Source organism: Haematobia irritans, chromosome 2 (assembly GCF_050003625.1).
Source record: "Haematobia irritans isolate KBUSLIRL chromosome 2, ASM5000362v1, whole genome shotgun sequence".
Classification (NCBI taxonomy): domain Eukaryota; kingdom Metazoa; phylum Arthropoda; class Insecta; order Diptera; family Muscidae; genus Haematobia; species Haematobia irritans.
In genome coordinates, this window is record NC_134398.1 from 97,134,459 (window position 1) to 97,139,920 (window position 5,462).

Below are 5,462 nucleotides of genomic sequence, written 5' to 3' on the forward strand. Positions count from 1 at the left end.
AAGATTCCAAAATGAAGACGAATGAAGGGGTTGTTATTCTGTTTTCTTTCTTTATACACCATCACGAACATAATTTTTTCTCACTCATTTAAAATAAAAAATATTTTATATATTTTATTTGTTATTTATTATATTATTTTACTATATAATTTTTTAACAATCTCTCCGTACACCATAACAACGCGATTCCAACTAAAAAACAACCCACTCGCAAAAATATCGATTACTCCGATGTTAGGTATCGATTACAGGTAGATAAAAGAAATATAGGTAAATTTCCTATATTCTAACAAGTGTGTCTCCTTAAGTTTTGAAAAGATTGACTAATTCTTAGTACGAATGAACTAAAATATTTTTCTATGCCAAGTGTTATTCGTATTTATGATAAGCTTTTTATAATAAAGGAAGTCAGAATTATCATTTTATAAGAAATTTTACTAAATTTGAGGAAACTTCGTTTTAGTTCGGTTCTTGTTTTTTTTTTATGAATGCTTTGTTATCAGTGAATAAAATTTTCTTGTTCAGTAGTAAATTCTTATACCCAGCAAAGAAATCAGTATTAGTAAAATTCCATGCCTTATTCTAGTTCATGAACTATTCCTAACTGCTTTCAGTTTAGGATTTTTTACTGAAGCAAGTAAATTTTATTAATTTAAACACTTAACTTAATGGAAATAAATTGGATAAACTAAATTGATGAACATTTTTTCCTTTAGTTCCGAAGGCACTTTTTTCTGGGTGTGCCTTCGCTGCTTCTAAAGCTAAACTTCTAAAACGATTTCTTCAAACTTCGATGAACTTGATTGCAGCAATTGCTCTCGAATAGTATTGCAAGAAATTCCTCGAATAAATTGTGTACGTAAAAATACATCACCAATTTAACTTTTTCACTCGCACTCTGAAACAAATTCGCAATCACCAATTTCCGTTCGAAGCATTGCAACATATTCAGAAATTGACTGGCCATCTGTGTGGTATTTTGACAAAAATTTATGTTGTGCCACCAAGATATTTCTTTTTGGTGTCAAATGATCCTCCAACAATTTCAATAACTTATAGAGAGTTCCATTGCAACTTTTGGTGCTGCCTGTGATGTGACCATATTGCAGTATTTTGCTTGATTGAATTTAAAAGCAGCTTCGTGCAATAATGCCTTTCATGGTTACGTAATTTGTAAACCGTTGAATGTAATTTCGGTATGTCTCCTTTGCCGGGTCAAAAACATCAAAATTGGGAACCAAAATTGTATTTATTGTTGCACTGCCACCATTTTGTACGGCACTCGATGTTGATGCACCAGTTGTTAATTTGGCTAATTGCACCACCAAAGCTTGTTGCATAAACTCTGCAAATTGTGCGGCATCTATTTTGTAATGCGCGTACTGCCTTGCAAAAGAAAAATGAAACAATTAATTTGCACAAAAATAATTAATTTATTTGGTCGCCAACTATAGTGTCGTTAAATTGGTTCCCAATGAATAATAATTGAAAACGCATGCCTTTATACTAATACTGTGTTATTTATTAACAGTAAAATAAATCTAATTAGGATAAATTGCAAAAGGTGACTTTATGATGCGATCGTGTGTATACCAGAAAAAAAGAATAAGAATACTATGATAAACAATAAGGACATTTGCCCTTTCCCTTTATGGTGATGCCATATTGATTGATCTTAAAAAGGGATAAAGGAGTTATAATAGATGTCTATAAGTCTTTTTTCCGAATGTCGAGTAACGTTGCAATGTCGCGGTGGATTCAAATTGCGAAATATCATAAACTCCGTTGGATAATTTACTACATCATCGGGATTTCTTACGGAATCAACCGATTCGCCAGCAATTTTTGATTGGATGGTGAAATTCAGTACATGTATATTATTATTCTTTGCGGCAAGAATTGCTTATTGACTTAACTAAGCATAATTCTGACAATTCTCACAAATGTTTGCACACAAAAAAATAACTGCAAATAAATATTAATAACTTTATTTGTATGTAAAATATGCTGATGCTCAACAAATTTGTCTATTGAATATGAGGCATTTGTTGTTGAAATGTGTTTGTAGATGCTTGACAGAGGAAATAATAGAAAATGTTTCCCACACAGATAAAAATAAGTTTGAGAACCAATAACTTTTGTTGGAAAACCAATAACAAAATTTGTTAATTTTCCTGCAACAAACTAATTTGTACTTTTAATAACCATTATTACAAAAAAGTTGTTAGCAATCGTTACCATCAGAAGGCAACAAATAATTTGTGTTCTCAATAACATAATTTGTAAGTAATTTGTTGAGCATCCAACAGAACAAAATATTTGTTGTTGAACGTTACGTTTAATCCTTAACAAATATTTTTGAATTTGAACGAACAAATGTGTATGTGGTTTGTTGGAGTCTATCAATGACTGTAACAAATTTATTGGTGTATTGACAAAAAAATAAATTGAAATTGACAGAATTATTGCACCAAAATTGCAGGAACAATTTTGGAGATAAGTACACACAGAAAAGGAATATGATCAAAATGCTATTTTTGGACGGGGAACATGTAACATTTTTGTGTCGAAAATCCTATACTCAGTTTTGTAAATGTATGACGATTTTAAATTTCAGTAGTCCAGGGTCTAGCAAGCATTTTGACAACTTTTTGCCCAGTGATATATATTCTAGTTAATTAGAATTGTAATAACTCTAATCCCGATATTAATATGGTTTTATTAATTATCTCATACCCCGTGTAAAAATTGAGAGATCTAATCATGTCTAATAATATCAAAGTATATATAATTATATCTGCTCAGATATGGTGGTAGATATAAATAGATCTACGGAGATATGTTATGTATAGTGTGATATATGATTAGATCTGATTCAAGATCTAATTATATATGTTGTTATATCTATTTATATCAGTCATATCTGGTAAGATCTAATTTTATATCTTCATATATGACATCATATCTAATTATATATACTATATATAGCTCCATATCTAATTATATATATATCGCATTAAATCATGAACCAGTTCTGTAACACGGATAAAAAAATATTTGTATATGTTTGTGTTTAAAAATAATGTGTTTGTTACGAGAATATTAACGTGATATACTTGGTTACAAGCACGTATGTTTGGTCGCACATCAAAACAAGTGGTGAACATAACCAAACAATCTTTATATATTGCGACAGTTTCAAGAAACCCTTTTAAATATCATTTTGAAGTGTCTTCATAAAATGCTTGACTTTCAGACACAACTGTCTTTTTGTTTTCAAAAATGTCACCCCATAACTATCACCATTAGCAACGCCTGTTGTTATTAAATTTGAAAAAAAAAAAATTTATCAAATATTTGATAATGCGAGTTTGATATTTTTATTTCATATAAAAATCTAATGTCTTCTCATTTTTCGAGGAAGATAAAAGAGTAAGAGAAGCTGTGATAAGGTAAGTTTATTGTTTTGTTGCAATTTTTATATATTGATGAAATGCAAATGCAAATAAAAAAACCATAAAAAGACGTATAACTACGTCCAGTGACGAGGTAAGTTTTGTGTTTTGTTATTATCTATATATAAATATAAAAATAAATGGTTTTTCTTTCAGGAAAATGAAATTGAGGTTCTGCAAAAGAAAATAAGGGAGACGGAGGATCAACTAGAAGCTCTAAAACAAAGCCAGGCTTTACCAGAAATTACGGTAGAGCAATCCGTCCAATGTAGTGATGATGAGGAGCAGCTTCTTTGCAGCAATTTTAATGAAAAGGTAAGTATCAAGAGCAAATCTAATAGTTGTCAAAAGTGTTTTGTTGGTCCTATTTTTACTTTTTTTGAAACAATGAATTTAGACAAAATTAAATATTTTGCAATGCTCTGGATGCTTCCCATCCATAGGTTGATAAGATTTGATAGAAATATAAATGTTTTGTGGAATAATGAATAAAATGATTTCAACATAACCATGAATAATTAAGTAATTTTATTTTTGTTTCTTTACAGATGATATGTATTGGGAACAACATATATTGTCGAGCCATCATTCACAACATGGCATTGGGGACGTCCCACAAGGCTTCGCAAGTTGCTGGAAGGCGTATTCAAACGAAATGCACTTAAGAAAGCCACCCTCACTGGACAACCCCCAAGGGCACAGGGTTTGGAGAGACAGAACCCGTTTTTGCCCTAAATTACAGAGCCAGAGAAGCTATTGTTGGTAAGTATACCCTTATACCAAATCTATAAATTTCAAATTAACTGATAAATCTGTTTCTGTCTTTAGATTTTTCATTCCGGATTGCGAAAGAGCGGAATTGGGAGCCACAATCGAAAAAAGACGTCGAGAGGGCAATGTCCCAACGTCTTGGCGAGATCAAACGACAAAAGTAGTAAATAGACCACTATTGTTTAACTTTTTCGTTTTTTGTTTTTAATGAATTCTAAAACTTAAGTTACTTAACATACATAAAATGTACGATATTAATAGTAATTTATATAATACAGTTTTACCATTATTAATATAGTATATTATATAATTCGTTTTATTAAATAGGGTAATATTATATGTAACGGGGAAGTGTTACAATTTGTAGATAAAATTATATATAATTAGATATATTAACATCTAATTATATCAGATTAGATATAATTAGATGTGGGCCAAATTTGAGATCTGGTCAGATCTAACTCCTTTAGAATTAGATCTGATCAGATATTACCATTTTTCGGATCTGACCACATCTGCCTAGATATACTACCGTATCTAATCAGATATGGCGGCAGATCTAATAATATCTGGTCAGATCCACCAATTTTTACACGGGACAACAAACACATTTAAGAAACTACAAAATTGAAATAAAGGGTGATTCTTTTGAGGTTAGGATTTTCATGCATTAGTATTTGACAGATCACGTGGGATTTCAGACATGGTGTCAAAGAGAAAGATGCTCAGTATGCTTTGACATTTCATCATGAATAGACTTACTAACGAGCAACGCTTGCAAATCATTGAATTTTATTACCAAAATCAGTGGCAGAAAATCCGCTTTTTTATCGACAAATTTTGTTCAGCGATGAGGCTCATTTCTGGTTGAATGGCTACGTAAATAAGCAAAATTGCCGCATTTGGAGTGAAGAGCAACCAGAAGCCGTTCAAGAACTGCCCATGCATCCCGAAAAATGCACTGTTTGGTGTGGTTTGTACGCTGGTGGAATCATTGGACCGTATTTTTTCAAAGATGCTGTTGGACGCAACGTTACGGTGAATGGCGATCGCTATCGTTCGATGCTAACAAACTTTTTGTTGCCAAAAATGGAAGAACTGAACTTGGTTGACATGTGGTTTCAACAAGATGGCGCTACATGCCACACAGCTCGCGATTCTATGGCCATTTTGAGGGAAAACTTCGGAGAACAATTCATCTCAAGAAATGGACCGGTAAGTTGGCCACCAAGATCA

The 5,462-nt window shown here is 31.7% G+C and overlaps 1 long non-coding RNA gene across 1 annotated transcript; it reads left to right on the forward strand.

Annotated features, from left to right (window-relative positions):
• The first annotated feature begins 3,384 nt into the window (after positions 1-3,384).
• LOC142223404 (uncharacterized) lies at positions 3,385-4,123 on the forward strand. Its single transcript, XR_012718715.1, has 3 exons — positions 3,385-3,549; positions 3,612-3,770; positions 4,004-4,123. It is a non-coding gene; the product is annotated as an uncharacterized LOC142223404 (long non-coding RNA).
• The last annotated feature ends 1,339 nt before the right edge of the window (positions 4,124-5,462 follow it).